Here is a 13,364-nt window from a genome sequence, read left to right on the forward strand (position 1 = left end):
GGTAAATGCCAGTTGCATGAATACATTTATATTTTCATGCCCAGTAACTGTATATGCATTTCCGGGTGGAGATCTCATTAGTTTCCATGGTATGACCTAAGAGTTACATTCCAGGGGATAGCGATAGACATCGGTGTCCAAGTCAATGGCATGTATAAACTTGATATACCAAGCAAGTGTATGTGGTAAAACACGCTTTAAAACCCTCCTCTACTATGACTATCCTACTGTTAAAATGGAAACCAATTTGTTTCCTCATTTAATTCTTTTTTTTACAACTTCAAACTAAGGACCACCACAACATGATAAAAAACGAATATGCGATCTTCATAAATCGTGTATGTTTTTCAACATGTGTAACAAAGTAGTATATATTTCTTTCTTACACGAAGAACAAACCGTGGTAAATATTTAATGAAGGAATTTATTTAAAAACGAAGGTTATGGTGCAAATAAATTGCTCTTTGAATCCCAATTATCTTTGATGTCAACATTAAGATCGTTTTCCTTGCCCTAACGGTAATACCTCCATACAATGTCGTCAAGGTACACACTCTAGAACTAAAGTTATTATTCAAATAGCATATTTTTCTTTCAGTCAGAATCACATTGGCGTTTGACCTCTTGATCCCAAATCAATAGGCTTCTTTGTTAGCCAACGTGTAAGACATCCACAAACATGGCTGAAGACATATGGTAATGAACTAAAATATATGTATAGAAATCGTATCTTGTCTACCAGTGACCTTGACCTATGAACCCTAGACCCAGAAGATAATAGGATTCTACCTTCCTCCAAGTGCAAGCCATCCACAAAGTTTAGTTTCTATGATCCAGAAATAAAGTTCTTTTTCAGAAACAATTTTACTTTTGATACCCATAGTGACCTTGACCTTTGCCCATTTGCTTCTAATCGACGGTATTATTCCGTACCCCAGTTGCAAACCATCCACCAAGTTCGTTTCAGCTGTATTGTAGATCTAAATGGAATTGTCCTGAAGCTATTTTCTTCCTTAAGTCGTCGCAACGATATTGACCTTTGGCTGTGTGACCTCCAAACTGACTACATTACTCCTTACCACAAATGTAGTCTCATTGCAATTAGATAATGCTGCATGGTAGTAAATTGGACATTTGGACAGACCGATTGACAGACGCATGGATGAATGTCATAACATATAATCTACCTTTTACTATAACAACAACAAACTCTGCATGAACGTTTTTGGCCTCCGAAGCAGAATACTGGAGATTTGCTCCAAAACTGCTGGATATGTAAACTCAAATTGCGGTATTTTTCCTTGCATTTAAATTTAACCATAGTTTTAATCTAAATAAGGTTTGCGTACGAGAGAAAGGACCAGAAAGGAAATCAATTAATTTTATGCTTATATTTATAGTACAAACAATGAGAACCAAACTCGAATAATAACTGTTTTAAAAGCACTTTATCATGATCTGAGCAATATCTGTTGAGGTGGTTCGTTCTCATTTGTGCTTCACTCTGGTCCACTAGTTGGTCATCTTCCGTTAAAGTCTGTGACAACGATTTCAATACTGATATAATTTCTAGCATATTCACACTATAACACGACCTATTACCATTAGAGGGAGAGTGTATGAAGGTATTAATGCCTACTACTACAACTACTACTACTACTACTTATAATAATAATAATAATGATAATAATAATAATAATAATAATAATAATAATAATAATAAAATATTTAGAGAGAAATTATCGTCGCCATTCCGTCCGGAAACTAGAGTACTGAGATTGAACAATTATAAGCCAGCTCCATGTTTAAGTGCCGTTAATGTAGGCTCTAGAAGGACATTTGGTTTAATCTAAAGATTATTGACTTATGGACGCAAATGTCTACGACATTTGATCAGCATGGAGTCTTTAATTAACTAATAAACTTGTATATTCAATTAGACTTACCACGTCAGTGACTATTCGATTTAGAAACAAGAATCTGAATGATCCTTATTAGCCTGTATGCAGGGAATCCACACAATGTGGTCTAGGAAATTATTTTAGAGCTAACGTTCATTTACAAAACCTAATTTAATTTGAGTCACAAGCACCCTAACCTATGACCTGAAATCAATAGGCCTCTGTCATTCCGCAAGCGTAAGCCATCTACTAAATTTGGCAAAGGCATATGCTCTAGAACGAAAGTCATTATGTAGAAACCATTTTGTTTCTTTTTCCATCACAGTGGCTTTAACCTTTGACCCAAAGATCAATGTGCTTAATTCTTGCATAACGTGCAAGTCATGTACAGGTTGATGAACACCAACATTTGATATATGAATTTTTTGTGTGCACATACCTTGTTTGTCAGGTCATGGCTACCTTGACCTTTAACCTAATAACCCCAATATAAAAGACTTATTCCGTATCCAAATGCAAGCTACCAAAAAACTTGCTCCAGGTCTATTCCGTAGAACTAAAGTTATTGTGCTGAAAACATTATTCTTCCTTATGTCAGTGATAATGACCTAAATCCTCTTAATACCGAATAGCAAGGCTAATACTTCCATAAATGCAAGCCGAACACAATGTTTTCTCCAAGTCTTTGATGTACAATTAATAAATAATGGGCAGGAATTATTGTTAGTCTTTCAGTCATAGTGATCTTGACCAGCTGAACTTATCAAGAATGGGGGAGAATCAGTGAAAGAGCTACTAACAAAAATCTGCAACAAGATCTGGCAGACAGGTGAATGGCCAACACAATGGACCCAGTCACTGATTATAACACTTCCCAAAAAAGGCAATCTCCAGCTATGCCAAAATTACAGAACTATCAGTTTGATCAGCCATGCTAGTGAGATAATACTGAAGATCATCTTGAACAGACTGAAACAACAAGCAGAAGAAATAATCGCTGAAGAACAGGCCGGGTTCCGGATTGGAAGAAACACAACAGAACAAATATTCAATCTCAGGGTTCTGTGCGAAAAGTACTCGCAACACCAACAAGACATCTATCATGTGTTCATCGATTTCAAAAAGGCCTTTGACAGAGTGTGGCATGAGGCATTGTGGGCAACAGTGAAGAAGTATAACATGGGTCAAAAGTTAATCAATGCAATCAAACAGCTGTACGCCAAGGCTACCAGTGCAGTAATTGCCCAAGGTGTAGTGGGGGACTGGTTCCAGACAACAGTGGGAGTGCGTCAAGGCTGTCTCCTGTCACCCACGCTTTTCAACATCTACTTAGAGCGCATCATGAGCGAAGCCCTGGAAAACCACTGTGGGACAGTCAGCATTGGAGGGTGTAACATCACCAACCTCCGCTTTGCAGATGACATTGATGGACTGGCAGGCAGTGAAGACGAGCTAGACACCTTAGTGAGGAACCTGGATGACCAGATTTGATATGGAGATAAGAGCTGAGAAGACAAAACTGATGACAAATAGTGGCAAACAAATCTCAGCCAAGATCGAAGTCAGAGGACATGAATTGGAAACAGTGAGCCAGTTCAAATATCTTGGTTCCATAATCACTGAAGAGGGATCAAGAGCAGAAATTTTGTCAAGAGCAGCACAAACAATGGCAGCTATGTCAAAGCTAAGACCCATCTGGAGAGACAAGTATATCTGTCTGAAAACTAAAATCACACTATTGCGAGCTCTAGTCATCTCAGTCTTTTTGTACGCATGTGAGACATGGACCCTGACAGCAGAATTACAACGAAGAATCCAGTCACTTGAAATGAGATGCTACAGAACCATCCTTGGCATCTCTTACATGGACCACATCACAAATGAAGAAGTGCGTAACACCATCAGGCGCGAAGTGGGCCAATAAAAGGACCTCCTCACCACCGTCAAAAAGAGAAATCTGAAATGGTATGACAATGTCACTAGAGCCAACAGTCTCTCCACAACAGTCCTGCAGGGCAACGTCCAGGGTGGCAGAAGGAGAGGTAGACAGAGAAAAAAGTGGACTGACAACATCACAGAATGGACCAGGAAACGTTTTGCGGAGAAACAGGCATTGGCACATGATCGAGACAAGTGGAGGGAACTGGTCAGATGTTCAGCAGCACAGTGCCTCAACGACCACACTATGTCATGAGACTGATAATGATGATGATGATGATGATGATGATGATGATGATGATGATGATGATGATGATGATCGTGACCTTTGAAATTTTGATTTTCAGATCAACTTGATTATTCCTTAGCATTACTGCACACAATCAACTTTGGTCTAGTTATACAATCTAAAATCAATTTTATTATGCAGAAGTAAAATAATTCTGTTCAGTCATAGTAACCTTTACATTTGACCCCTGAAAATAACATTGTTGTTCCAAGCTACAAGTGATATCTATTTGCAAAGTTTTGTTAATGTATATGATTTAGAGTTCGGTTTATAGAATCGATGTAGAACTTATGTTAATGTGTATAAACGTTTTCTCTTCTCCCAGTCACAGTCACCTTGACCCATACTGTTATTTTTCCAAATTGGTTAGCACATTCTTACCGCAAGTCCAAATCAACAACAGACTTACCTAACAGCGGATTATGGAGATTTTAAGTCATCATGTAGACAAATTAATTTAACCAACAGATGTTCAGCCAGACATTAAGGATAATGACTCTGCGAAATGACAGGGCGTATAAATGGCAGAAATTGTATAAATATAAGGTATAATAATTCAAGGTAAAGAGATAAACGGCTTGCAAAAATGATGTGCTTTTATCGTATCTCTTTTTTCTTTGCCTGGTCTTCTTGTCTGCCTCAAACTTCGTCTGATTGCGGGACGAACATCAGCACTCTCTTCAGACAGCCTTGAATCTCCACATAAATCCTTTTCTACATAACCGTAAGTTATCTTCGTGACAACCCGCAATGATTTGACATACATGGGGTTGTAAGGGCTGAAGAACATCACCAAAATTAGGGTAGACGACTAAACGTTTTTCCAGATTTTGTCATAATAACAGGTGAAATCATGAGGCGAGTTATTGGTATATATAGTCTAACATCTTGAACCAATCCAAGGGCGCGGAACATAATTCAGTCAGAGCACGGAGTCTCTGTCGCAATCAGATGAGAGTTGCGTGTGATGTCACATGCCCTATACATGTGCGCTAGTGTCCGTGCGTAGTAAATCGATGCGACATAGTTTGAACTTGGTGGAAACAAAGAGGACGATGTACTGAGATGCACCTGCGCAGGAGACTAGGAGTGATGGCATGGCATCTGTCAAAGCAACCATGGTCATACTTCCAGTAGAGAATGATTTTAACTGGTATTTGACTGATTTTCTTTTCTGTTTGCATGAATTATTACCGAAATCAGTATCTTCACCGCCTTCTCCTTCCTAACATCAAATATGGGATTTTAAACAGAGGCAGAAAGGAGAATTGGACAAATTTGAACATCACCGGAAACAAGCAGAACAGGCTATCCCTCATAGGTCAGTAGCAGCAGTGATCGCTAAAAAATCACCGATAGATACGATTATAAGACAGTTAAAGCTCATTGCCTCCACTTCATGATTTTGTTAAATGAAGAAACACCGAACGATCCTTTCTCAGGGCCACCCACCACTCTAAAAGAAAGAGACTATTCAAAGATTGCAAAATCAAGTAAAACATAAATCCCTTTTCCCATGATATTTTAATGATGGATATGTGTAAGAGCGTGAGTATATGTCCTTATTATAAAAATCAAAATCAAGAGGCAATTACGTTTTCTTTCTGGTATAATCTCTCATTCTTTACATTTACAATGAAATTTCACAACACCTCAAAAAAAGTCCATTTTCATTTTCATTCTCTCTGTTTTTCCATTTGAAGTTCTCTACTGGCACAAGTTTCTCTTTTTCACTTTCGTCTCGTCTACTTTTCTTATCTTTCTGGACCGGTATGTGTTTCTTTTTCTTCCTTTTGCCAGCAATTTTCTTCATCTTCATCTTCTTCCTCTTGTTTTCTTTGATTCGTTCTCTTTCTTTCTTAGGGCACTGTGAAGACTAGTGTCCTTTCTCCTGACAATGAAAACAGGTATTATGGTCTCTGTCGCTCTTTTGTTTTGACGTTTGTACATTCTGTCTTTTAGCCGACAGGTATAGCAAGTGTCATGACTTTTATCTAGAAAGGAATAGTCTGTTGCCTTCATAAAGTAAACCTTCATATGACGATACCGAAAGGTTTGATCGAAAGCTCAGTTTGTGTTGGCTCTTCTGTCTTCTTGATTGCTTGATAGTTGAATGAATACTCTAGTCAAATAAAAGTGTGCAATCAAGATGAAACTATCAGAGGATTTCAATGAGAAAGGAGAAGAATATACCACGATGCGACCTATCGCCTTGCACACGAGCTGAAGTATTGGCTCATATCGATGCCAGCGATTTTGAAGACGATATACGTGAGCGTGAATCAAAAACCTTCCACATCTACGATTGACAATGAGAGTCTACCTACAACAAAAGTCAGACAGTAACACACGACAAGTATTACCACATTCGAGAGAAGAAAAATCAATCCTTCAGAAAATTTAGAACCACTGCTTACACTTACACGGTGAAATTGAAAGATTTCAAACTCGACGTACCGCTGGAGAAATCTGAGTTGTGGGATTCCTTGATAACCACACTGAAACGACAATAACGAGCAAAATAAGACGATCGTTTGAGACTCTCCATTTATCACGAAAGTTGGAAGACATCTGTCTGGATCGAATTTAGCATCCCGCCAGGACTGACACCTTCCAAAGTCATCGACAAGATTCAACACGTTCAAGAATCCAACGATTTTACATCACTGATGGAAACAACCACAATATACCCACGTTTCCCCTTCGAAAGGCAGAGGAAGCATACTAGTCATAATGGTGAACGAACGCAGCTCCAAGCATAGAATCGTCCAAATTAATATGACTCAAGACCAGATATGTTTACCTCGAGCTATCGTCGTAGGACGAACGTATGCTGACAATAACAACATTGCGTAATGGAAAAGAGCATGGAAGAACATTTGCCTAAGCAAAACAACGAATAAATGCTGAACTCCTGTTACAGCAAGCTGGCTTGCCTGTGGCATTCCTGAAATACTAAAACTGCGTCCTATGCGTTGAAAGTGCCCTCAAGAGGTGTGCGGACATCTGGTGTTTCGTGGCGAGGATTTACCAGACGGGAAATGCATTCAGGTCTATCATACGAATAACATATTGATGCAATTACCAGTAAAACCTGATTACTCGGATACTCATATTATTTAGGAAAATGTGACCAGAGTTGAAGAATCGGGAAAAATAAATTAATTGCAGACAGAAATTTCGGGGTTGTTTAGCCTCTCAACGTTGTGTTCACGAAGAACAAGAACGAATTCATTGCTCGGCTTGTCAGTTTACCATTGACATCCATATGTGTGACCAGCATCTCATGACACAAGGTTAACAGCCGAAAAATCATTGTCATCTACTGAGATTGCCCTCTACTTGTAAAAAACTCATACGCACTAATAATGGCAAGGCCCACGTTTGTTCAAGAAAGAAACGATGTCATATTTTTCGACAAATCGTGGACTCGGAGCATGGATGCTACATGCAAACAAATAATCGAAAAAGGAGGAGGATGAAAAGAAAAATGGGATTTTCATATTGTTTCGATTTCGAATGCTTGCAAGAGATCGGCATTCACATTTCTAGTTTCAATTGGCTTATAAAGCCTGCCAGGAGTGCATCCAAGAAACAATCTTTTTCAATGCCCCCACTGTAGCGAAATTCTAGGAGGACTTGGAAAATGTTATGATGACCAAACACGCTTCTTGATTTCGCCCGATGGATCTTAGACCCTATCGAAAACACATGGAGTCAAGAGGACCTCAGTCGTTACGGCGACTACCAGCACTTACAAGTTATAGCAAGAAGGATATCGAGTCAATGAAAATTCAGAATACGAGTATAACCGCCGTTTAAAAATTGATCCTGAGTTTAAGCGCATAGTGGAAAGTTACAACCTGATGGCTGCTTACAAGGAAGGTGTAAACACCTATCACGTTCACCATGAATTTGTACATTTTTACTATCTGCCTATCATTAAGTCTTATTTCAAAAGTGTCAACATTGGCATAAAAGGAAATCTGAGACAAAACATTCCGTCTTAGAAAAGAAAAGTCACGGTGTAACTATATTTTCGTAAAAGATTCTTAGCGACTTCTAAGCAATGTATCTTGTGTACCTAGGAGTCGTTTGACTACGAGGACACGGTAAAGAGATATGCTGAAAATTGCGTTTTGTTCGGCGTCTCCCGTCATAAAGCCGATAGTGACGCGAGCATTGCACGTTATGAAATATGCCGAATTGATGTAAGGAAAATAAAATCTCCAAAAGGTCATCATCTACAAGTAAACTCCCAAAGAATCCTTCTTCAGAGCAGGCAAAATGATTTGCTTCAAACTGGAATAAAATTGTTGGCTCGTCAAGAGACTCTTATAAATGCGCTGCTTGCTGCTTGCTGCTGACCAAGGCTTCCATCCTCAGTCATGCCCCCAGCAAGGACAAGGTAGAAAGAGACGACAACAATCCTCCAAAGATCATAAACATGTTGCGAGAAAGACTACGAACAGAAGGATAGCCAGAAATGTTGATATCTTTGATTATTTAAACGAAAAAGGAACTGTATGCATTATTGCGAATATTTCAAGTCAGAATGGGATATATTTGGAAACCCACTACGATCACAATGCAAGATTTTCAATGGATATAATGTAATCCCATCTCATCTTTGTCTGCCTCAGCCATCATCAAATTTGAAATCAATGAACAGACCGAATATTACATCGATCTTAATATCAGTTACCCGTAACAGAAAGTTAAAGTTCTCTATTCGACCGGAAATTATATAGAAGATGTTGAGAAAGTAGTTCCCGTCAATAATTTCATACATTCCTTGTCCAATGAAGTGGATTTGTACATGAATAACAAACTGATCAGCAGCAGCAGGAATACACACACTTACCGAGTGTACCAAGAAAATCGCTTGACGTACAGGAAAAGAGCAAAAATATGCAGCGGGCTGCTTGCGTGGTCTGGAAACCTGACTTTAAACATGACAAGAATAATTACTTGAGATCATCCTTCTCCCTGTACGAAGCCACATTATAGTTTGGTACAACACCAGCCACGACATTTTGTATGACTGTTATGCAGGAGGTTACGCTTCGTGGGCTTATGATTTTTCTCCTGACCAAGGCAGCTATAATGAAAATTTTTACCATATACAATCCGGCTAACTTCGAATGGAACATCAGTTTGCAAAAGATCTTTAGCACACAATGACTGTCATCTTGTATGCATAATTTGATAATACTGTGGAAACCAACAGCTTGATAAAAGCGATTTTAGACAGTTAGAAGCTATGGAAGAATCGTATCCCTCTTTCGAATGTGGAGACTCTTTGGAGATGTAGGACGAGGATGTATTTGAGCCATAGCAAAACCAAAAGGGAAATGGCAGGAAGAGTAGCATGATGTCGTGATGGCCAGAACATGAAGAACATTCATTCTTCTGTTCTGCACCTGACTGAAGAAATTACTGCGTTGACCCACGAACATTGTTATGGATGTCAAAAGGATCATCTCAGTCAAATTTAACACGATAAATGCATGATGGTGCGCCAAGAAGAATAATTAGAAGAGTTTCTGGATGATTTTTTTTTTTTTTGGGGGGGGGGGGGGGCCTCGTCTAGAAGGAGAACGTGTTGCATCGGTGGTATAAAGACTTGCGTGACTATTACTGGCCTCCACTCACTTTTATGTAGATCCAACGCATTCGAATATTTCTTTCGACTGGGTACAGAGACGAAGCGTAGAGCCATTTACTCAATATGACTTTTGAAAGAATTGAATTGAAGACTTATCAGTAGTTAAGTGGGATACCCTACGTACAATGGGAATTAGCATTACAGGGACCCCTGGGACACTCTACGTACAATGGAAATTTAACATGGCGAAAAATCGTGGGTCACTCTACGTACAAGGGGAATTTAACATGGGGGAATAGAGTTTGGGTTTGTTTAGGGACAAGGGGAATTTAACATGGGATTTTTTTTTTTTAAATTTTTTTTAAATTTAAATTTAAATTTAGGCAATTGAAAGGCTATCTCTTTTCGAGAAATATGGCTGGCCCTGAAAAGGGCCTTTGGGTTTATGTTAATGTATTCATTAACATAAAGGGTACCGCATTGGTCTTCTTCTTGTCCTTAGGCTACGTCTCACTGTTGGTCCGTAAATCAGCACTCTTTTCAGGCATCCTTGTCTTTCAACGTAGATCCTACGTATCCACAGGCTGGTGTTTGTCCTGTGGACAACGGTCCACTTGGATCGGACATACATGGGTATGTCCGTCCGGAACATCATGGAAGACACAAGCGTAGAAGATTGCACATCGGTCCACATCTTGAAGCGACGAGAAAAAGTGAATCAATGCACTGAACTGCGCTTATTTATAGGTAGAGGTAGGATTGAAACGGATTGAGTTCATTCACCAATCCAAACACGCGTTACAAAATTCAGTCAGCCCGCATCCAATCCGAAGAGAGTAGTCTGTGACGTCAGTTGGTCTATATAGATTCGCTAGCGCTTGTGTGCAGTCAATCTATGCGACGGTGATTCAACATGACGGAAACTCAGAAAACGATCCATTGGGGTGCACCAGCAGGGGAGACTGCCCAAGGGAACCCGGACTTACTTTCAGAAGAGGTACATTGGGATTTTGTGGATTTTCTTACCTCGCAAGAATTTGTTCCGGAACCTTCGTTACCTTCTTCATTACCGCAAGTGGAGAATTTTAGACAGAGACAGAAAGAAGAATTGGAGAAATTTATGCAACGACAAAAGGAAGCGGAACAAGCTTTTCTCCTACAGCAACAGCAACAGCAACAAGAAGAGGTAAGAAAAAAACAACAGCAAAAACAGCAAGAAGAAGTAGCAGCAAAGAAACAAGAGGGTGAAAATCAAACGGCTACGGTACTGTTGAACATTTTAGCGGAGTTAAGAAGTCTGAAACAAATGTATCAGACTTCTTTATCACGACCGAAGAGAATACGACCTTCCCGAGCTAAACACGCCAACCCTGTGACTAAGCCTGTCGTACCACCCTTAGTGATTTCAACCCAATCATCAGAAGTAGGCCTTGGCCGTGGCAAAGGCTTAAGGCAGTTAAAGTTGATTGGTTAAACTCACCCCTACACCAAAATAAAAAGGCTCTCTTCAGGGCCACCCACATTTCTCGAAAAGAAATACAATTTCAATTTGCCAATAACTCAAAAATAAACCCCACCCATTTTACCCTTATAGTACGTGTCTGTGTATGAGTGCGTGAGTGTAGCTTCTTATTTTAAAATCAAAACTCAAAGACACTTACCTTATATCATTCATGTATTCTTTTATCCATTTTTTTACAATCCAATTCACAATTCACCACAGAACACTTTAATTAAAAGTTCATTGACTTCTTCTTTCTCCTTGTTTAGTCTCTCTGTTTTTTGAATTTCTTCACCGTTTTTACCTCATTTTCTTCCCTTCTTCTTTTCTTTTCTTCTCCTGTTTCTTTGCTTCTTTTAAATAGAATTGTCTTCTTTCTTCCTCTTCTTCCTCTGAAGAATCTCTCTCTTCTTTCGAAGAATCCCTCTCTTCTTCCGAAGAATCCTTCTTTTCTTCTGACTCCTCTTGTTTCTTTTTTGGGCAATCTGGAGACCAATGTCCTTTTTCTTTACAATAATAAAAGGTATCTTGACTTTTGTCTTTTTTAGCCCCTGTTTTTTTTCTTTTTGGACGGTCTGGACACTCTGAAGACCAATGCCCTTTCTTCTGACAGATATAGCAAGTATCCTGACTCTTATCTCGAAAGGAAGGAGAGTAGTCCGTCGGCTGGTCTGAAGAGAATTTTCTAATGACCCCTCGCAAAGCTCTGACGAAACGTTCCATCTGGGTAGTCTCTTCCATCGTTGTGCTCGGTTTGAGAGTGAAATGAATAGTGAAAGGACAAGACACACCCTTTTTATACACGTGATGGTTTGCCATGACTATAAATTAGTCTATGGTGTTTGAACTTGAGTCATTTGACGTTTTGCACTCAAGATGAAACGATCCTATTCATTCAAGAAGAAAGAAGAAGAAGAAAGTAAGAGGCAGAAACGTGATCTATCGCCTCGTACCAGGGATGAAATCTTGGCACAAATTCATGCCAGTGATTTTGAAGAGGACATGACTGAACCAGAATCCGAACCCTCTAAACCAAGTTCGTCACCCTTAGTCAACCCTGAAAAATACTATTCCATTCGAGAGACGGAAAAGCGCTCCTCTAGAAAATTTAGAACCTCGGCTTACACCTACACGGTGAAGTTTAAAGATTTCAAGGCCGACGTACCCTTAGAGAAAGCAGAAGGGTTTATCACCGAGATGTGGGATTCTTTGCTCACTGCACTCAAGCGACAATGTCAACCCAAAGAAGACGATCGCTTGACACTATCCATAGATCACGACGGTTTGAAATCCCCTGTTTGGATCGAGTTTAGCAGACCCGCAGAACTCACCCCTTCCAAAGTCATGGACAAGATTCAACACGTACAACAATCTAATGACGAGTTTGACATCACCGATGGTAAAGCCACACTGAAAATGGCTCACGTCTCTCTTCCTCAAGGGACAGGACGCAAAAAGATGTTATTGGTGGACGACCTTCGCAACATCAAAACAAGTCTCGTCCGAATTAACAACCCTCAAGACCAGATGTGTTTAGCTCGAGCCATCGTGGTGGGACGAACCTATGCCAACAAGAACGACACGGTAGAATGGAAAAGAACCTGGAACACTATTCAACGTTCCTATCGAGCCAAACAGCGAAACGAAGCAGAACTCCTGTTACAACAGGCCGGACTGTCCAAAGACACACCCTGTGGCATTCCTGAGATGCAAAAATTGCAAGATGCCCTAGCTCCACGCTACACCTTGAAAGTGCACCCTCAAGAAATGCGCGGGCCTCTGTTGTTTCGAGGCCAAGATTTTAAGGACGGAAAATACATTCATGTCTATCATCACGATGACCATTTCGATACCATTACCAGTATCACTGGATTCCTGGGATACGGTTATTATTGTGAGAAATGTGATTATGGTTATAACAATCGAGAGCAACACAAGCATTGTGGATTGAAATGCCCAGGATGTTTGGCCTCTCCACCCTGTCTGAGGAAGAACCAGTGCCTTGTTCAACTTGTCTGCGTACGTTTGTCAGCCCTGCCTGTTACCAGCAACATCTGAAGACGCAAGGTTCACAGCAGAAATGTGCTTGTCAACTCTTGAGATTGTGCCCTACCTGTGGACAAGGCA

General features: G+C 39.9%; 1 protein-coding gene across 2 annotated transcripts in view; it reads right to left on the bottom strand.

Annotated features, from left to right (window-relative positions):
• LOC149804165 (hepatocyte growth factor receptor-like) overlaps positions 1-13,364 on the bottom strand; it is a 209,025-nt gene that overhangs the window by 147,207 nt on the left and 48,454 nt on the right. The gene's annotated exons all lie outside the window — the stretch shown is intronic.

This window comes from Sinohyriopsis cumingii, chromosome 3 (assembly GCF_028554795.1).
Source record: "Sinohyriopsis cumingii isolate HCF-2022 chromosome 3, ASM2855479v2, whole genome shotgun sequence".
Taxonomy (NCBI): Eukaryota; Metazoa; Mollusca; class Bivalvia; order Unionida; family Unionidae; genus Sinohyriopsis; species Sinohyriopsis cumingii.